Source organism: Stegodyphus dumicola, chromosome 9, assembly GCF_044657685.1.
Source record: "Stegodyphus dumicola isolate Sdum_Otavi_A_Nest chromosome 9, ASM4465768v1".
In the NCBI taxonomy this organism is placed as follows: domain Eukaryota; kingdom Metazoa; phylum Arthropoda; class Arachnida; order Araneae; family Eresidae; genus Stegodyphus; species Stegodyphus dumicola.
This window is the reverse complement of record NC_140776.1, coordinates 130767376-130790489: the sequence shown is the minus strand read 5'-3', so window position 1 is coordinate 130790489 and position 23114 is coordinate 130767376. Positions and strand designations below refer to the sequence as shown.

General features: G+C 32.5%; 1 protein-coding gene across 1 annotated transcript in view; it reads left to right on the top strand.

Annotated features, from left to right (window-relative positions):
* The window catches only part of mGluR (metabotropic Glutamate Receptor), a 370983-nt gene that overhangs the window by 319870 nt on the left and 27999 nt on the right, over nt 1–23114 (top strand). The gene's annotated exons all lie outside the window — the stretch shown is intronic.

Sequence of the window (23114 nt, the reverse complement as noted above, 5' to 3'; positions counted from 1 at the left end):
TGATGTTCTGAACAACTTCAACTGATGAATATTTCAAAGAAAAAATCGGGGGGGGATAACATGTTATCAAGAAAATTATTATAGTTTTATTTTTAAATAGAATGCTTTAAATAATCCATAAAAAGGAGCATTTCAATAGTCTCTATTTTATTCTAATTATTTCAAACTTGCATCTAATATTTCAACAATATATCCTCACACAATTGACAGAATTGGATTATTGTTTTTTCCTTAAGATTACAGCACAAATTTATTTCTTACTTCTGATATATTAAAGAAATAGAAAAAAGTCATAAGCCTACCACATCATTAAAACTTCTTATCAAGGACAGTTAAATATTTGTATGCTTAAACAGTATCATTTTAAATAGAAAGTAACTATTGGTAATGAGAAAAAAAAACATTCTCTTGCTAAGTAAGTAACACTTAAGAAAATAAATCTGTGCAGAATCTCAGATTTAATTGCAAATCTTAATATAAAAATTCTGATGTGTACACCACATGACTTCCTTGTACGGAATATTAAATTATAATCATTTTTCTTGCATTTCATTTAAACTTATTGGATTGAATTAAATCTACTTTGTCGATAGCGCATAAACCACAATAGAATAAATGCACTCTTTAAAATTCATTATAGTTGTTTACCATAGTGACACTCTGGCGCTAGATTCACTTAACAGAGTTACATTTCATTCATTTTATAACTTAGGTCTTAGGTCATCACTTTAGTAAGTGGTATAGGACCAATCGGTCTTTACCATTCTATATTTGTCCCTTTCGGGGAATCCTGAATAAGAAAATAAAAATCCAAAATTTTGGAACTCATATTTTATAACTCAGAATGCACAAAATTTAGATCATTTGAAGTATTATCTAATCGTTGCCACATGTTCTATTCAAATACTAAACTAAATCTAAAACGATGTATAAAAGAAATTAGTCAAACAAAAAACAAGAAAGAAACAGTTTTTCACAGATGATTCAGTATTTCTCATTCAATTAATTCAGTTCTCACTTCGCGACAAGGGAAGAATACATAAAAAGTCAAAATATCTATATTAAAAATTACGAAGTAAATCTTAAACTCTTACTTCCTCGAATAAATTCTAGAATGGATTAAGCATGATTTAATTCGCAATAATAAATGAAAGCGTTATCTTTGTTGTTGCGAAGCTTAGTTTCTCTAGATTGGGAACAAATCCACTATTCTGCCGAGTTTTAAATGTAAACAAACATGGCTGCCATGGCAAAAATAATTAGGCTTAGCCGCACTTAAATAACATTTAAATTATTGATAATTCTACAAATATTGCATGCAGATTTACTAAAAGCGTAAAACCTTTAACCGCAAAATAAGAATAACATTATTCAATCATTTTCAAGGCAAAAAATGCACAATTTACAAACGTTTAAGTATAAAGAAACTGAGCTCACTGAGCCAAGTAACAGAGTGGATATATATATATACATATATACTTTTGGTGCAGCCGATTGCAACCAAAATACGAGGTGCATATCTACATGTTATAGTAGTCCTACATACACAATTTCAACGTCCTGAGGCTACTCGTTTTTGAATTATGTGAGATACGTACGCAGGCACAGACACCACGAAAATTTCTCTTCAGCATTCATTTTAAAGTAGTTTTATAATTTTTGGAGGAAAAAGAGTCCTTTATTCTGTCCTTACGTGCAGATGTCACGCAAAAACATCATTAAATTGTATTCGATAGCCGTCAAAATGGATATTTTCGTTGAAATATGATACCCGAAATTTTTCCCGATTACAATACTTCCATTTTACTTCGTATAAGGAAGTAATAAATATCTCAAAATGTGCATCTAGAGATAAGCCTAAACTTAAAGCACTGAAAACATTATTTAACTCTTGGAAAATCTTCATCATCTATATTTTTTGTCCTGAACAAAACTTGGATCTTACTTGTAATGTACGAACATCCAAAACTGATATTTATTTTAATAAAAATATTGTAAACCAACACTAAGGACTTTGCAAGAGCATTTATAATGCAATCATTACAACCAATTAAATTCTTTGAGTACCCAAACTACATAAAACCAGATCTTGTTCCAGTAATTATTATGTTCAGACTATCGATTTTCAAATTTCAAAACATGATTATTCCAAATAACTCATTTATTGGGTTTTAACATAAGTTCCCCCCTACACACACACACGGCAAATATCATCTGCTCAAACAGTTCCCGTTGGCGTGTTTAATCAAGTTTTGTCAGACGATTTTTGGCATTTGAAAGAAAGAGACCTGCTTTAGAACACTGTAGCGAAATCTGTAAAAAAATATCATTATCATTAAGTACAAGGTATCTGAAATTGAACTATCACGCTACCAGATTAGAACCATCATTTACGTCCAGTTCTGTTACAAAAAGTCACCTACAGAATGTCACCAAATCATTATCATCCACAGCTTTAGGTACTAATATTGTACCAATGAACACTGTAAAGGTTTGGTACCAAAAAAGTCCAAAAACAAATAACACGACATTCAAGAAGAAGAATGCTTTGGCAGGCCTACTGATGTTGATAAGCCCCGCCTGCGAGAAATTTTGGAAGAACATCAGTATGCAACCACTTGCTAAAAAGTTAGACGTTAAGCCCCGTTCCCATTAGTGCGTTCCCAACGCTTAGCGTCACTGGGAGAAGCGCATACGCAGACTACTGCGTTGTATTTGCGCTTATGAAACTTTGGTGGTTAATTGCATTTATTGCCACCAGATGTCTCTGTATTTAACTTACAGAATTCAGACTCTTAAGATACTTAAATTAGATTTTATTGGAAATTTTTATTTCTGCTTATGAACTGTGAAAGTAAAGCATGTTAGCATTTTTTTTTACATAAGTAAAGTTATAATGCACGTTATGACGAAATAGACGTAGGAAAAATGTTTGAATTGACTACGCCGTACTTCCGTGACTACACGAAAAAATGATTATGAAGATCTCTAATTGCATAGAAGCTGAAGTAATTTTTAAACATTTCTTTGCTTTTCTAAAAGCCTTAAACATTTATGAAATAACATATAATTAAAACCAAAAAGTTAAAAATAAAGTTAAAAATGGCTGGTACTTTAAAAATACAGCGCAGCTGTAAAAAATGGTTCACAATATTTACACATAATTTGTAATGTTTGTATATGACTGACTGCCATATGAGATTGTAGATTTTTAAAATATGTCCAAATTTTGAGAGAAAACAGATAATATATAAAATTTTAGCATCAATTTCTTCAGTGTCATAGCTGGATAATTTATTAAAAATCTTGTTTATTTTAAAATGCACTATGCGCAGTTATATTTTACGCATAATCCATAACATATTATTTTTAATTTTAAATTCACATCTCTTTTATAGAAGAAGTTATAAAAATAAGCTTTTCTCTGTTCCTATATATATGTATATACTATGTATATAAGATAAAGAAATTAGAAATATTTAATTAAATAATTCCCGCACTTCAGCTGGAGAGAACTAAATTTTAAAGCAATTATTAAAATAAGAAATTTTTTAAAAAATGTTTAGGGCATTAATTCTGTCTCATTTTAATTCGTAGTGAGAGATTAAAGCTGGAAACATCCCAAAGTCACTACACATGTATGTACATTCACATAAAAGTCAAACAAAAACATATATATAAATATCAGGCAGTATGCTTTAAATTCCTAATATATTATAACTTTCAAAATAAATTTTTGTGGTGAAAATTTAAATAAATTAAAAATATAACTACAACATTAGATTTAATGCACATATTAATAGAAATAAATTATAAAACGCAAATATAGATTTACCACGTGAAAATTTGGTAAATTTACAACGTGAGCCCAACGCTTCCGCAGACATACGGATAGAAGATGAATATCGTTAAACTTCATCCATCCATCGTCCGTCACCGCACACCGACCAGCTTGCAGATGTCAATCAAAATGAATTCGCTCGCTGATTGGAGAAAAGCATACGCGCCGCTTTCGCAACGCAGTAATGGAAACGGATCTTTAGTCCCATATATATTAATCGCGCTATGTGTCGCATAAACTTGATGTACAAGTTCAATTGCTGAGTGCCGCATGAGCTGACTCAAGCAGATAAGGACAGACGCGTTCGGGCCTGCACTAATCTGCTCGAATGTCAATGCCAGAACAAATTTCTGGACCAGAACGTCGTTTGTGATGAAAAGTGGATTTACTTCAACAACACAGGCCGAAAAGAGGTTGGTCTGCATCCGATAATCTCGTCGTAAGCGTCGCAAAGCGCAATTTGACTAACAAAAAAATCATGCTTTGTATCTGGAGAGATCCATAAAGAGTATCTGAAAAAAGGCAAAACCCTCGACAGTAAGGTGTACAGCGATTAAGTAGTCCGTGTTGACGCTGTTATCAAGGAAAAATGTCGAGCTGAGTTAGGGGACAAAAAGGTAGTGTTCCATAAAGATAATGCACATACGTCTGCATTCATCGTCTGACTCTGTACGGACTCGAATGGGATCTTTTGCTAAACCCACCATATAGCCCCGATATCGCTCCTTCGGACTTTTACCTTTTTCACATCTGTAGTTACATGTTGCTGGCGCTATCTTCCATTCTGCACAGGACGTCTGAAATGAGGTTGATTTGTTTTTGGAGTCGCGACCTCCAAATTTCTGGGCCGAAGGCTTTGAAAATCTACCAAAACGTTGACAGAATATCATAGATTTGGGTGGTGATTACTACCTGTACTAAAGGTTCTGTTTTCATGTTTTTCTTTTCTAACTTTAGTAAGAGCGTAGTTTAGCAGAAAACTTTCGTTACAACTAGATGCTTTCTAATTAAACGCTACATTATTTATTTTATCCAAAAATAGACTATTTTTCAAGATACATAGGTAGTTAAAAAAAGATTCTGGCCTCGCATGCAAAATATTATTTGGTAATAAATTCTTGTAGCAGGTAGTGGCAATACTAGATACTTAAATTTGAAAGCTTCAACCGAGAACTCATATGCGTTCCTTTTTGACTCTTTGCTAAATGAAGTAATCTGCTAGTTTGTTTTGAAATTTATTGAGTATCTTTCTCTAATTAAATTCCTCACTAAAGAAGCTGTGAATCCAAAATAAACAAGCTCTTGTTTATGTAGGCTGATTCAGCGTCTTCTTATTCTACAACGGAACACTGGATAGAACAATTTCGCATTTGCCGAGAATCAGTATAAGACGATCTTTGTCAAAGTTCACCAATTCAAGGCAATGACATGAGAATTGGTCTTGTCTAGAAGGAAAATATTTAGTGATAGTATATGAAATCAAGGAGATGTCAACAAGAGTGGGATTTATCTAAAACCCTTTTTTCGCCTGCTATCTAAACATCTTCATTTGAATAGAATCTCTGCAAGATGCGTACGCCAACTTTTTTTCAGAAGTTTAAAAGCAGCAGAACATGTGAGGCACAATTCAAAAAGGAGTAATGCGGGTTTTAGGAGCTTCAGCAACATGGCAGATTATTGTATTCAGCGATTATAAGTATCATGGTAATTAACCCTTTTTGGAAGCATCAGCGTGTTGCCATTATTTTTTATCCAACCCATGCAATTTCTGAGATAATATTTTTCTGAGAAACATTCTACTGCACCATGTACTTGGTAGTCTTCCTTTGATGAAGTGTTTGCAGTTGCTTCAATTCTAGAAATTTTATCGTAATATAACTTGTTAAGTAATTATTTCAAAAAGAAAAAAAATTTATAAATTATAATTCACCAAATTATTTAATATATAATAAGTAATCCATCAAATTATTTCATTTAATAACTCTATAATAAGCCCCTTTTTGATAGAAATTTAATTATAAGTTTTATTTAAATCAGCAACACTATGCCTTCATACATAAAATATTTTTATTATGAACGCGGTTACGTCGTTTTGTCTTGTGCCATGGTTTCTGTCTGAAACGGACATAAGTTAGAAGAAATGTGTAGTTTTCAAGTTAAAATAATGCACAGACAGGTCACCTTTTTTTATAAGTGAAACAAAATTATTGTTGTAAAGTCAGAGGTTTTGACAACTTGATTGATGATTATATGATTTCATTAATATATTCTGAGTTCCTGCTAGATTCTACATAAGTTTAATAATTCTAAAGATGGTGACATTCTAGTTTTGCTTGTTTCCATCCATTTCCATGTACTACATGCATCATCGCCTACCATCATCGCTACATAAAAATTAAACATATTGTTACTATAAATGAAATAAAGTGAGATTTAAGCCATCAGGTACACCAAAAATGAAAAGGCTGTGAGGAAAGTTAATTATCGTTTATTATTATTAATTCAAGTAATTAATAATATTTTTATACATTTTGCACTTAAGTATAAAATCATCCTTTTTCTTGCAATGTTCTTTTTTTAAATAGTTATAAAGCAGTTATAAGTTTCAAATTTTCTTCCACGTAAATTATGATTTCTTTAACCATACGCTTCCAACAAAAAATGCAAAAAGTCATCTGAAACTAGGTATAATTATTCTGAATTGCGGTGTTTCAGGATAGGAAGGGGAGACAGAAAAAACAGAAATACCAGAAAAATAAATGCGGTGAAAAGCAATTACCTGAAGCCGCCAGTAATTTTTTGCTTTCCTGATTGTTCCTACACGTACCAGCAGTGGGAGCCATTAAGATAGCATCCTTACTGCATCGCAATCACTTGGATCAACGACCACTTCTGCTGACTTTTCATCATTAAGCAAGAACACAATTTATTTTTGAAAGCAGCAACTCGAAATATTAGATCTGAAGGTTAAATGCAGTACTTAATTAATAAAACGTTATCTTACTGGATCAAATGGTCTGGGTTATTTCAGCAGGAAGATATGTTTTTTGTAAGAATTACAATACATATCAAACAAAAAAGCTATAAAAGACCTATTATGCTTTTCATACTTTAGAATTAAAATTTACAGAAATATGTGACAGCATTGCTTAAAACAAAGGCTTTTCAAGTAGATATTATGACCGTCTACGAGATAACAAAAAAAAAAGAGTTCTTGAAAGTCACAGAATTGTTCTAAGATTTTAGATAATACGAAAAGTTAGGTAACAAAAAATGTTATTTATGCAAACAGTTTTATGAATTTTTTATAGTGTTTGTATATTGTTATATATTTAGAAGTCATTATCCTTTTTAAAGAAAAGTTCTTGTTAACGTTTTGGTTTGGTTTATTTGATTGTAGCCAATCACAATAAAGCTCTTTAGGTTCAAATCTTGCTGTAGCTGTGTAATAGCGTATACCAGCTAAAATTGTATATGTATTAGTCAAATGATATAATAACGACGACGCTGAAAATTTTCTTTACGAAGATACTAGAAGCTACTGTTTCGGATTCAACCGGACGATAGGAGTAGTTGACAAATATGCTCCCTGAAAATAGCATTTCAACTTGAAATTTTTCCAATAAAGAGCATTATGAAGTCAGAAGCTTTCTTTATCTGCAAGATACATTACGTCAGTGGTAATCATTACACTTGAACTCATGGAAAAGGTGGATGAATGAGCGAAAACGGATAAGGTGAATTTCGTAGTTGAAATCAGTTTTTGAAGTAGCACACTTTTAAAACAGCCCTATCGTCTGACTGAAATTGCACCAGTACTATATCACATTATTACACGTGATCATTCTCGCTACATGACATCACGAATCTTTTTAGCCCAAAGGGGCAGTTTTCCCAGAAGGGCTATTAATTTTGTTTTAGTATTTTGCGTTGGTGCACTTGTGAGGTTTACCACTGTGTAACTGCAGCCAAAAGTGAGTAACCTTAAGAACCAGTTAGCAAATAATCGCTTAAGTTCGTGTGACAAGAAACAACAAGATGGAAGGGTAACTAACCCTTTATTATTCCAAAAAGATTTAACAAAACTCCGTTTAGGGGTGTACAATCAAAGTCGACACTTGGGCTTGAACTTAAGAGACTAAGAAATAAACTAAGACTAAGATTAACTAAAGAGATATAGCCAAATCTATCAATATTCTAATCGAGTTGGCCCCTAACTCTATTTGACTACGAAGCTTATCAACGGCCAGAGTTCGGCCGAGCGTAATAACAGCTTTGAGAGAGGGTAGCCAAAAGGCAGACGGGCGCAAATCAGAAACTCTGATTCTCTCTAACTCAGCAAGTAGAACTTCGCGGTTTAAATACCGCTCCTCCTCATTAAGAATTCAGAGTGATTCTAAAACTACGTTCTGGCCAGAAGTAGTAAGTTGAAGTTAAGAATTTGACAAGAAAGGAACTTAAAATTTATCTGTAAATAAAATTAACATAATCCTTACACACTATAAATGGCATTCCACCAATTATTATTATTGCCACCAATTATTAGAGCCCTGCATTATATTTAAAGAAATTTCATAATGAAGAATATGCATGAATGAATGTATGTTTCTCTCACTGTGAAAAAACAACGGTACCTAGAGACATCAAATTTTCAATAACTTAGTCCTCCACTCGAATATGAGCATCTGGAAGCCAAAATTTGGAATTTGTTTTGTTTTCTCTTTCATATTTTGTAAAACTTTAACGAATGTTTTATTAACAAACTCAAATATTTCAAAGCGAGCAATGGCAACACTCTGCGAGGGAAAAAATACGTTTTTATCTCCAGCGCGACAAACTGTGTATCGGAAATTCTAAAGACATGCTCTTTCTAATTTATTTTGTAATATTGCTGTTGAATTGAATTTCCTAGTTTCAGTGCGAAGAACATAATGTTTAATAAATAAAGGGAACACATAAAATGTTGAAAAAACGCCCCTTTAAACGTAATATAAAATCTGAAAGGTTTCAAAAATTTTTTAATAATTTTTTTGAATGTTTTGCAGTAGCTGGTCATTTCAAAATTAATCGCTATTTCATTTTTTGTGGGAAGAAATTTTAGTGTTATATTCACTTTTTCATTTGGACAAACCAAATACCTCGGGAAATAGGCGAAAAAAAAAATTTAAGGAACATGGAAAACACGAAATTTATTACTATACATGGTGCACAAATTTGCTGGAGACACAACACGTTATATTACATAAAAAGAACGCGAATGTTGTAAAATTCAGTACAGTATAAAATGTATTTCATTCTTATTGTACGCTATGTCATCAACCAAGAAGAAAATTTATCGATGTCCTTTTTATCTAGCCTTCAGCATCTGCTACGTTTTTTGTAGACACATTCTACACTATTCTATTAATTCATGTTGCATATTAATTCTCTTAATTCATGTTTTATTACACGTTACGTGGAATTCGTATTCTACACTCTGTCATCAAACGGGAACAAAGAAATTTCTCTTTGATCTCTAGTTTCTTTTTATCTGGACGGCGCCACCTATTGCGCGCTTCGTGAACCACATCTCTTATATCCAGTATTCCGTTACATTTCATTGTGCGTCGTCCATTAACACCATATATATTCTGTTACATTACATTTATTTCATTATGGACCATGTGGTATTTTATTCATATATGTTTCATAATGCGTCATGAGCAAGACTAAAATATTTTTCCCTCTTTAAGCTTCTTTTGCTACTTATGCCTGAACGACGCCATCTATTGAACGGTTTATTTCATTTCATTCTATAACAGCCTATATTCGGTTAAAATACATTTATGCTACATCTTCTGTTTTATTGCATTACATTATACCCTATACCATAATGAAATGGCTATCACTTCCGGGCTCTTGCAGTGGCGCAAGGCTAATGGCTATTAAATAAAGCGTCCGGCCTTTAAAAAATATATTTCGTTAACATTACATCTATATTTTGCTACAGACTGCTTAATGTTCCATTCATATTTTACTCTAACATATTCGGGATAGAATGAGAATTTTTTTATTTTGTTCTCTACTTTTGGTTTTTTAACTTGACGGTAAGATTCCCTCTCAAGAAAAGTTTATTTTGCTGTATATTACAGTGGTTCTTAAACTTTTAGCTCTGGATGCTTTAAATTAAGCTTCCTTTCTCTCCTAAAAGTATTCTTTTATAATTTTCCTTTTCCTCATTATAATTAAATTATTTTTTAACTTATGTTAAATCTAAGCAGCGGAAGGATTTCGGGGGAGGCAAGTAATATGCTCTATGAGTTCGAGATGGAAATTGCATAATGGAAAATCACGTTTAATACCAAAACGGAAAGCATCAGGAACTCATAGAATTTTATATGAGCAACGAATAGAAAGCTACGCTTTTTCATGAAATTGTACATCTGTAACTCTTGAAGGGTTCAATTGGCTTCTGAGACCATAATCTTAAAACTTGTACTATACTCGGGCTGTGCTGCTAAATAAAAAATTTATACGTAATAGATAAATTCTTTATTTATATTTAAAGAATTTATATATAAGACATTTAAAAGGTATTGCTTGCATATCTTTGAAAAACAAATACGTGTAGCTCTTTCTTCAAAAAGCTATTTACATTCATCTTTTGTATCTTCTCAGTGATAAAAAGAAAAAATTGATGGCAATATAAATTGTAAAATTTAAATTCATTTATGAACGCTTTTAAAAATCTTTTAGCTTACAATTCTTAGTATGAGTTTTATGGTGGTGATTATTTATGCAAATCAAATGGGCCGAAATTAGACAAATTCATAGTCTCACCCATAATATGCTCTAGATCTAAGCGAACAACAAACGCAAACCTACCTCTTAGCCTGGACCAATTTCATGGACTTGATCTTGGTGCGATCAAAAGTATTAGGACCAACAACAAAAGCATTCAACTCTTTGATAGGCTTGAGCAACTTTAAATAAAACATTCCAGCATCAGAAATCACGAAAGAAGTATGTAGCAAATGCCTCCATAAGATTGGGAAGATTTTCTTTCTTCACAAATCGCAGCAAATTAGGAATTCCTTAAAAACTCAGAGTATCAAACTTCAGCAATTTTTAAAGATTTCAACTGAGCATACTAAGAATGTCACAAAGTCAAATTCTCATATACATTGATAGAGGTATAAAGTATTGGAAACATGATGCGAACAATAAAAATTAAGTGAGATCTGTACAAATTTTACAAAAGTTATCTGTTCTTACTAAAATTAAATGTTATGAGAAAATTCGAACAAGGAATTTTGTAGGTATTGTCAGAAGAATAAATAGCTATCATACTAAAAATATATATTAATTGAAACTCCTCTTACAATTACTTAAGAGAAATTTCGAGGATTCGTTCATATCATAATTACAGCATGTATACGTTGCAATGCAATCCACATCATTCGCATGTCATTCTACTTACTAAGAATCTTAACGAAACTTCAGTAAGAAATCATTCCCATGCACAAGCTTAGAAATATTTTTACCGTAACTTTGGTTCTAGAACGAATAATTACATGGAGCTTATTTAGAAGTTTGTAAAAAATCGCATTTTAATATAAAAACTATTAAAATATCGATCTTTTTAATTATTTAAAGGTGTCTGAACTTTCAAATTTGAAATACAATTTTCATTCCTTAAATTTTTCCTTTAATTAATAAGTAGTGAATGAAATACTTAAAATTTTCCTTTAATTAATAAGTAGCGAATGAAATACTTAAAATTTTCCAAGTTGCTTCTTCCATTCTAACGCATCAGGAACATTAAGGCATAATATAACGCTATCTTAAAGCATAACCTAAACCATTCAGTACGTATATATTTTACATCTCGAAACTCTGAATGAAGTGCATTGTTCCCCTCCGTCGTCCTCGCGAAATAGAATCCGTAGATTCGAGAACAAAAACGAAAATCTAAAAACCGAAAGCGTTTAATTTATATTTCGATTTTAATCAATATTATAGTTAATAAATGATTTATAAATAATGTGACGAAACAAAAAGTGTTTAATTTACCCTCCATAAGGTATCATGCACAATGAATTCTCCAAATTTTGCCATTCAATCAGGCATAAGATCTTTATGTCCATATTTAATAAAGTTTACTATTAATTAACCAACCGTGAGATTTAAAAGCAATAAACGCTCTTCCTAAAATTTGAAGTTTTATTTTACTTTTTAATACCGCATTTTAAAGACGCAAATTAAAATACATTTAATTTATAATATTATGTACAACCGCTATTCTCCATGGGCTCTTGCAGGTTTTCTGAAATTGGTAAATGATGTTTCTACCGCCATATAATGCGTAACTGATATAGAATCATTTGTGTTTTTAAATAATGTTATTTTTTTTATTTATTTTTGTGATGATTTTATTTTGATGTTGTATTTAACGGTACCCCTTCTTTCATTTGTTAGATTTAATCTAACGTCCTTATTTAGCAGTTATTTTATTTAGTTTTAAGCATCTTCATACTTTATTAAAACATATTAATACTTTCGATTAATAAATGCTTCTTATAATTTGTAAATAGAGAAAAATGGCAGAATGCAGAAACATTCATTTTTGCAAAATTTCTGTCATTTAAACGTTTGGAAGAAAATTCATTACTTTCGGTTTTCCCGGGAAGAAGGAATCTTGTTGTTTGAGTTTCGAAAAGAATAAAATTTCTTCGTAAAAGTTTTCAGATTTTTCTTGAGCATTCCGCCTAGTTCAAAGCAAAGTAGCATCACTCGATCTCTGGGAGCATTTCCTTTCTGATAACTATACCGTCTTCAACTTCTGCAGGCTATTAGATTTTATGTCACTGTTTAAATAAACTTCTACATTTGATTTTTCTAATACTGCTATGACATTTCAAAATATATTACCTTCACCTTGGAAGTCACAGAGCAACTGGTTAGGAAACGCGAGGAATTTTAAACATGGTGCACACTTTCTAAGCATGACAGCATTTACCATTTCCCGGGCACTGAACTCTTGCGCGTTTCTCAAGCTATTTTAAGTCAATAGTATCTCTGGTTTATTAAACCTTGAAATATATTTAAGTGAACTATCTCTCAGCACATTCAGTCCACATGGGTATCCAATCGAAAGAGCAAAATTAGGCCAAAAACAATCTTAAAGCTGCTTTTTGTCTAAACATTTACTGGACATTTTAATTTCCATCAAACTAAATGAAAATTCTTTAGAGATCAAAGTTCAAACCTTTAGATTTCTGAGTAAAATTGAATGTTATTAAAACCTTAATGTTTACAAGTTGTAAATTAATGATTTAAAATATGTAGAATGTGATAATTTAATTCCCGGAATGCACTTTTTGAAATATATTCTTGAAGAACTTCATTATTATTACCTTCAAACTACTTCCCATTTCTATCCATACGCTAAATGAATGTTTTTATCCATACGTTAACACTAAAAATGGTGTTCTCATTTTTGAAAGCATGTTTGGGTTTTTTCTTCTAGAATACTGTTTCGTATCTGTTTTCTTTTTATTCTTGTTACTAACCCATGCGATTTTGACATACTTGTTTAGATGATGTTCACCAATTTATCACGGAGAACAGGAGGACAGCCATGTCGTTGACCAAGTCCTCTCTCCAAGAGACAGTTCGACTTTTACCCACCTCCATCCTAGTTTTTAATGGAGAATACCCCGAGAAGGCATTCAAGGACTCTATCTATCTTTCTTTAGCACCAACCACGGCACTGATTAGGGGAATATATTTATTATTATGATTAAGAGCACTGATTAGGGGTATACATGGAAGACATATATTTCGCAGGAATCCTTCTAGAGTTTATTCCTTCATTTAATAATAACCTGTTTCTCCATTAAAAATGTAATTTTTTAACTGCAAATCTCATACTCCATCGATTATCGGACTTTATGACACAGTACATTTTGTTGCTATTAACATCCGTTATTACTGTTTCCAGCTCTCAGCTTCTGGAATCATCATGCTTCATATCATCTCTGTCATCTTTGAAGCTGCGTTGTTACTCAAACATACTCGAACCTTTCATACCATCTTTACCATACGTTGCTTTCAAAACATTTTTTTCCCTTTCTCCTGAAGGAAAGAGACTTTGATTGCCATTAAAATCGGCAGAATTTTATTCAAAATCAACTCCAAATTAAGCTTTCTTTGCATTTGGTCTATTATCGCAAGTGCAAAACCTGAAATTTACAGATTTATTTAAATATTTGAGTAAAAAATCTTTGAGCAATTTCTGAGAATTCGAGAAAACTAATCTTGCAAATTCGCGAGAGGATAAAGTCTTGCTCTAGTTATCATATCTAACAACGTACAAAAAAATGCCATACAGGAAATGAAGCGTTTTTAAAAATAAGGAAATAATTCAAGTTATAAATTTTAAGCATACAAAAAAAAATTTCATAATGATTTATTTCTAAGTAGTGAATCGAAAATTCTCTTGACGCAAAAATCCAGCTTTTTACGGTATGGCTAAGCCATACTTTGAAAATAAATTTTTGTTTAGTTTTCATCTTTTACCGTATTCCCTTGTACTCTTCATTAATAATTTAAAGTTTGCGGTATTAATACTAAGAAATATTATTTCTCCCCATTTAACACATTTCTTATATGATCCAAGCTATACCTTTTTTCACTCTTATATGATTACAAAGCATACCCCTTCTAACGTATTTTTTCATTCTTATCCCAACCCGTCCTCTTTATCTTTGATTAATTTAGTACCTTTACAGGAATCCCTCTGTGCTGCATGCTGTAAATAACTTCTTTATGTGCCATAAAATACATTTTTATGTGTCTTTAATAATATTCTTGTTTCGTGTTTTAAATTAATGTGTTTTCCGATAAAATGGATGCTACCTTTTATATAAAATTTGTCAGCTTCTTCCCTCCGTTAATTCTTTCTCTCAGGTTTCATTTCACAAATTTTGTTACTTCCTTTTTATATTCTGACATCTCAGTAAAACTATTTTACTGCTTTGTTATTTGGACCATCTAGTTACACATTTCAGATTTTTTCCTCTAAATTAGAAATTAGTATATCATGATTTCTTGCTCGCAGATTACAGCCAACGTATTAGCAGTTATCATATCATGCTTCTTTGCGCACAAATTAGCAGTTATCATATCTTATTTCTTGCGCTCAAATCAACAATGGGCTCAACTTCCTTGCTAGCAACTTAGCAGTTAGTATTTATCCATACCTATTTCTGCTCAGATTAACCATTAGTACATAATGCTTCCTTGCGCCTATTTAGTAAATTCTACAGATGAAGTCGTTTTGTCGAACGCCTGTCAAATAAAAGTAATTTGGGCCGTCAAAGGAAACGCAGGTTCATGTTTTAATACATTATTTTGCAAAATGAGCGAAACTTCACTCAGTCGCAGAAAGAGCATTGAAGTTTTAGGAATAAAGTAGTATATCCTTCCTATGTCTTCTACGTTCCAAAATTTTACATCTTAAGCAATGTGGAGGTCCAGTATGTTAACATAATAATGTGAAGAACGAAGGGCAGAAGAGGAAAAGGCATCTTTTGCTAATTCCGTTATTTATTTCCGATAATACCTATATTCACATAGAACCTCAAGATTATTGATACGGGGCGGTTTCGAGATAAGAATGAGTACTTATTTCCGTAATGTTGTCATCAAGATACATTATTGTAAGCAGATGTTTTTTCACGATAAATCACGTATGGCATTCACTATATTTTTTACAATTTCATCAAAGTTCATGCATGTTACTCAAAGAAATACTCATTTTATATAAAGAAATCATTGAAGATAATCACAGTATTCCACAATAAATCACAGAAATGTAATCTTGAGAGAAGCACTTGTTTCTCACCCATATTTGTCTTCACATGCCCTGTAGACCTCCGAATTCCAGCTTTTTATTTTCCGCATTCACGTGCAGGAAAAAAATAAAATGTGACTACAACAAAATGCTGAAAGTTCCATATTTTGAAAAATAAAAAGTAAATATTACATTGATAAAGCATCGAAATATTTCAAGCTTCTGTGTTAAAGGAAGCTCTTCCATGCAAACATTTATTAGCCTAAAGGAATATTTAACCGTGGTCAAATATGTTCTCGCATACTGAATTGCAACTGAGCAGTTATCCTTAAATTGTGCCAGCTGTTGGCATAAGGACCGTCAATTTAAAGGTTTAGAACTCTTGAAACACAAGCTTAATATCCCGATTAGTACTATAACGCGTGTCTGTTAAGCAATTATGTTTTTATTATGCCATTTGAGGTGCTTCAGATATTCTGAATACAGGCTAAAAGACAATAAAAAGTTGGCATTGGGGTCCAGCAATTAATTTTACTTCTTAATTTCCGCTACCATATTTGCAAGCCTTCCTCTTTGTTGAAAGATCATTATCAGACAACTTAACTCAAATTGATTAAACAAATGTATATGTAATATATAACAATAGCTAAAACATATATTAGCAAACACAATCACTATCATCTGTGGACTGAATAAATTACATTTTTTTTCTTTTACGAAAAAGTATATAATATTTAAGAGGTTATTAACTTTATTTCTTCTTTGCTAGGGAGATAAAATTAACATTTATTCATTTAACGTTCATTCAGCACTTACCAATCTCGTGCCGAATGTTAGATATTCGCGTCCATTCTAATCAACAACTTCCGCTCTAGTAGACAAGCAGACGACAATGACAACAGCCTACTACAAGATGCTTCTTCTCAGTTTAATTTACACAGCTTGCCATAAAATGGGCAAAATCTCCCGATTAAGTGAGTATGCGACTAAATGAGACATAACAGAAAGAATCAAAATAATAATCTTAAATTCAATAAAACTTTAAAAAATTGTCACAAGCTATTCTTGGATAGTAAGATTAATATAATAATAATTATTGCTGAGTTATAGTTGTCGCGACCTCTGAAATAATAATAACCACTGTAGTTATCATTTTGAAACTAAAGGACAGAAGGTTAAATGCATTCGGAAATTTCCAAAACATCTGACAAGCTCCTGGAAACAGTTTATTTTTTCTCACGCTTAGCTTCAACTTTATGCAGTAATGACTAAATAAGACACAAAAGAAGCAGTGACTCTATTTTCAGATACGCAGTAAGTTAATTACTTTCTTCTCTCAATCATAACATGTAGTGAATGCTTTTACAATCAGTTTTTTTTATTCAAGTCACAGGTGATGTGACTAGCCGTCTAGATGGTATAATGGTTAAATGAGCTGATTACGATATCGAAGGGTCCGGGTTCGAATCCTGTAGAAGGCACGGTTGTAACTGTCCGTCCCTTCATGGGAGGTAACGGTGGCCGCCTATTAAATGCCTCCACGATAAGATCAGAATGAAATTTTTGTACATACCGCAGGTACAGTTAACAAAGTAACTCATAAGATCAGCAAGATGGTCTTAAATGTTGGCTTAGATTTTTTTAACTTTTCTATGACGTTCTTTAAACTGTACTGTTACTAGTGTTAATGTCATTCTTTTTAAGTTCTTTTCAATTCACCTTTGACAACAGCATCCTCTGCCACAAAATTGGCAATATTTTATTCTAAATTACATTCTCATATCATCTTAAACTGAATTCTTCCTAGATGTCTTGCTCAGTTCTTTTCTGGGTTTTATACAACCTTATATTGCTTTCTCTGTCAACAAAATCATTTCCGGGAACCTGCTGATATATTTCCAGTACATTTGCATTCAAATATAATACCTGATGCGATGGAAACTCCTGCGTTTCAACCTTCATCGATTTAATTAACCCCATACATATTCATAATTAAAAGAGCCTACCACTTTGCAATCCATTGAGACTCGGGGAATCGCCACCTCTTATTGGAGGAAGACGGTAAAATGTGTATATATAATTAAGCATTTGCTTACGTCCTTTGTTCTCTCTGAACCGAGAATCGAAGTTAGGGCTTTATTAAATTCTTGCGAACTGTTTCCAATAGTTTCGGTCACGTCTGAATGGCAATTCTCGTTTTAATAATCGAAGTTAAGCCTTGACATCATTAAAGCGCTTGTAATTGCTTTATTTCGTAAAATTAACTTTTAGAGGTATTTAAAATTCAGCTGGGCTGCGTTCACTTCTGCAGTTTTATGTTTAATAGTCTACCATTTGGAATTCAAATATTTGCTCTACAGGAACTTAATTTGAAGTCAGAACCACTTAAACATAGCAAAATTTGAATTACATCATAATCATAACTCTTGACAAGTACCACCATAACTCTTGACAGATAAAAGGTTTTTGGAATAACAGGAATATGGGTAAATGTATTTCCAAGTATTCTAGACGAATACGATTAATCATTTTAATTGAGTTTTCCGTTAACTTAATTTAAACCTGAGTGCGTAACTGCTTAGGATTTTGTTTATTTAATTTTATCAATTAGCTCTTCTTTTATAATTCACCACGGTAATTGCTACTGAAATGCCAAAGTTCGGTATTTACTTCAATTTTAAAAGCGAAAACTAATTATTAATAAATCACTGAAATGATTTCTGAAAGTTCCTTTGTTCTGAAAACATGCGCAAGAAATTCCTTAAAATTTGAGCTGCTGAAATAATAAACTCACTTTAGTTTTGACTATGAATGCTATTTGGAATTTAAAATTTAATTAAAACTTGATGCTAGAAATGGTAGTGTTTACTTAACAAGGGTAATTAGTGAAATTTTATTGTTTATTTAAACTAAAATCTGGTTTCATATTTAGCAAAGGTGTTTTGAGTAATCTTATGACTTTGCAGTCATTCTATAAAAATGTGGCTTCGAGAGAGAGAGCCTACGATTGGCTTTACTAAAAGTGCTAATTCAAAGATCAGGTTCCCGCCCCCCATCAGTGTTTTATATCATCATGATCTGAACCGCACAGAATCGGCGGCAGAGCTAGTACGAAGATCACGCATAAATGTTTGAGATAAAATAAAGTGAGACAAGCTAAACTTGCCAAATCTTAGGTGTGTTCAAAGTAGTGTCCTCCAACATCAATGCACTTCTATAAGCTAACTTTCGAAAGATTAAATGCTTCAAACCATGTTTTTTTTTTAGAATTGATAAAAAATATAATTAATTAACATAGTCTCATCTTCGAAATGAAAACTAAAGTCATATAAATCTTATTTTAGATTAAAAAACAGCCAATTTTAGATTAAAAAACAGCCACGAATCACACCAGCAAAATAAAGTAGATGATTTGTCACTTTGATGTGTTTTGTCTAAGAAATTCGGATATTAGCTTTCTGAATGAGATGATCATTTATCATGGGGAATATGTCTAATGTCCCCTAATATCTAATGGGGAATGTCTAATGGGCTAATAAGCCTCCTAATGATGTTTTGAAGAATTTCTCGAAGACACTTAGCTCTTTGCAGTCGTATGGTTACTCTCAGTCACCAAAGCTTTTTTACCATTCTAGTCGTATATCGTTTTCAGCCACCACAGCAAAGAACCATACTGATCTTACATTATATTAAGTCTACAAGCTTCATAATTTTGCACAGTATGTATTATTGAAAATTAATTCCGATCAGCACGATACCTATGTACAAACTGATATGACCGCAAAGGGTTAGTGGTGTATTAGTTAGTCGTAACTGTCTACTGTCTCTCCATGTTAATGATTTTGGATTTTCCAAGGAAAACTACATACATTACTTTTATCACTGCTTATTGTTTCTTCACCATTGTTGGTTAGGGATCATTTTCAAAGACATGTATCTAAATTTCTTGATGTGACGGAACGTCAAAAACGGTATGTACCTTTTGTCACCAATTATTATTTTAGAAATAATGAAGCATCCACCACTATTAAGTAGTTTTAGGGCTTCTTTACTGATCCTGATGTATTCCATTTTTGGTGAGCTCTGTTAATTTATGTTAAACCCAACAATAAACTGTATATATTTTTTTTTCATATGAAATTCCTCATCAATACTTTTATATATAGCTGAGAATCCAATGTTAAATTCCTTGTGCACTATTTGATAGTTAAAGCGAATTGTCATTAATATTTTTCATGTGACCGATACATTTCTGATATAGCTGACAAAATATTTCGTGTATGTTTTTCAGCCAGGAGAGAATTTCGACTTCTGCGAAATTCTACAAACCATCTTAATACATTAGCACGAGATAAAGCTTAATTTTTCTTGATTTAGCCTCACTTTAAAATCACAGAAAATCACAATGCAATAATCCTTTTGCATCAACATAATTTTTTTTCAAAATTTATTCTACAATAGATAAATTTCAATTATTACCGAAATGTTTTTATCTGGGAACATAAAAGAGTCCAAATATACATAATTAAAAAATAATTGTTTTTAGCGCATGTTATCTGCCTCTGTTTCAACATTTTCAGAATTACCGGAGTATAACCACTGCTACCACACTGGACGACAGCATTTACAGACGGCAAAAGTTTGGAAGCAGAGCGGCAGCATAAATTCTACTAGACGATTTTAAAACTTTGAACCGACACTGCACGTGTGCCCATCTCCGTTTGATGCTATTACTGATAACGTTTTGATAAATTTCAGTCCATTCCGATCGGTTATCAATAGATTTTGCTATCTATTCGTCATCATCACTGATTGCCTTTCTTTTTCAGCTCTTATTAAATCTCATAAAACTTTTAATCTTCGTAAACTACAGTAATTAAGGATATTATTACACACGACAAAACACAGCAAGTTACGTACTAACGCAGTGATAAAATGCAACAAAAATTACTATCATTTATCAAAACATTTAAAAGAAAATAGTTCCATTTAATTTCCAGAATCAAATGAGCAGTGGGATCGGGACGGAATAGGGAAGATGGAGCGAACAGAGAAAAGAATAGAACGAGGAAAAATCGATTCAATCAAACGTTAACCTCTTGGACTGATTTCTTTCAACTGTAGTTTTGAGACCCCTCCGTGAGTCTGCTATCCGTGAGTTGCTGTCCTGCTTACCCCACTAATCGGATCCGACCCTTTCCGAGCTGGTCATTGCTATTTGCTTGAAGTGAATAATATGAAAGAATAGCTGCCTTTACAGGATTAGAACTACTGTTTCTACGGTGGTCCGTGAAGTCTCGACAGGGACTGTAAGCGTACTATCAAGTCTCTCTCGGGTAATGTGATCGCTATATCACCATTTAGATAAAATCCGTGATAAGAGCAATACTCATGTATGGGTTGTTCTTCGTCTGAACCCCTTCTCTGGCGTGATGTAGTTTTGAGATTCCCTAAAATCCTTCTATATACAACAACGAATCCTTTGTTGTTGTTTGTTTCCTTTTGTTGGATCTTTTCCTACTTCACATTATTTCTTCCGCATTTAAAAATGTATTTTGTAATTAAACAATTCTTCTAGCTTTTTAATATCGAGATTCTTTAGAATTTCTAAAACGGAAACTTGCGAATATTTAGCCATTCGGAAAATTACCAATCAAAAAACAGCAAAATGTTCTGAGAAATACATTCATTACAGGTAAGAGTAAACAGAGCTCGAGCCTCCAAACCTAGGTACGATAGGATATCCTTTTGGGAGTCCCATGCAGCCCCTTTTCCAGCTATGTAAAGGAAACTATGTGATGATTTTGGGACACCCTAAAAGAAGAAGCTCAAAACTTTAAAAGGCTTAAGGAATAATCAGGCTTCGACAGTGAACAGTTTTCACATTTTTCAAATAATTCTTTAATTCTTTTACAGAGCATTCTGTATTTTGTATTTTGAATCCGAGGAAACGGTTTTGTAATTTTCAATAGTTAATAATAATTACTAGTAATTGATTTTAATATTTAAGTCTCTTCCTATAATATACATTTCTTCCGTTTTCTTCCTATAATATCAACATTTTTTAATAATGCACGAGTTTACTTAATCAGTTATGCAATTATGACAAGACTAATCTACCTAATTGAAGGGATGCCTCCGTTAAGATCTTTCTGGAGAAAACTTGCTGATATTCATGTTATACATGGGAAAAACGACGAGTTTAATGTAGCAGTTTCTTTTCTATACATTAATACAGAACTCTTTCATACTCGTATATTCTTATGCAATCACGCTTCCTTCAGGTTTTCCTCTCAAGTTTATTGGCTTACTCAAGATCAACTAAGCCAGCCTCTGCAATCAAACAATTTGTAAATCATTGACATACAGAATGAAAGTTTATTCCATAAGAATAGGCGCAAATGTTTGCAAGTGGAGCCAATAACATTATGGCAGCTTCTGAAATCAATAAGCTGTCTTCCTGAAAGTATGATTACATTACGCTGCAATTTCTCTAATTCTATGCTCATTGCTTCATGGTACATTACCACAGCTGTGAACATGGAAGATCAAAAAGTGAGATTTCTAATGTATTTGATCTCTTCGAATAGTGTTGATCTACTCAGGCTTCTCCTGACGTAATTAAAATAGTCTGATTACGATATCAAAACCCTTCAACCGTAAAGTCTGCCTTCACTATTTCTTCCAATAACGTAAGGCGCATGTACTCATAATGAAATATTCACAGTTGCATGTATGCAGACAAGTTAAGCTAGATATCTAATGCTGTAACAATGAAATACAATGAACCCTCTTTAAGACGACCGTCCTATTTCCGAGTTTTTGATGTTCTTCTGAAGTCGTCGTCATAGAGAAGATGAAGATAGGTGATGACTGTGTAGAGTTGCGCGCCTCCAACCTGCACGCAACCAAGATGTGACAGTTGAAACTGGAAAATAGACAGAGTCTTGCTAAGGGTTTAAGTCCCTTTTTATTCAACTTAAGAAATTACAATTGCGTGCTCTTGACGCTCACAAACTACGCCGATCCGGCGGTAAAATAAAAATAAGAAACTAAAAATGAATAATAACAAGTGACTACCTACGAGGCTCTCTAAATGTAACTAACCTCACCGCGTTTTACAATACCGCTGCTAATTCAGCAAACTTTGAATATCACGTTGAACGATTAACAATTCTCCGAGGCAAGCACACATGCCGAAACGCGGGGTTCTTCAATTTCTGGCTAACTACCTCCGCGCTCGTGAAGTAAGAACAGCACACCTCGAACTCGTTTCCATTCTATTTAACTCAGAATACTTCCGCTGATAATTTGAATCCTTGCGCGTTCTACTAAAATTTACATACTCTGGCATTGGCAGTTCCAGGGGAAAGTAAGGCTTGACAGGAAAGACAGTTTAAACTTAAAATAAATGTTAGTTAAAATAAATATAAACCC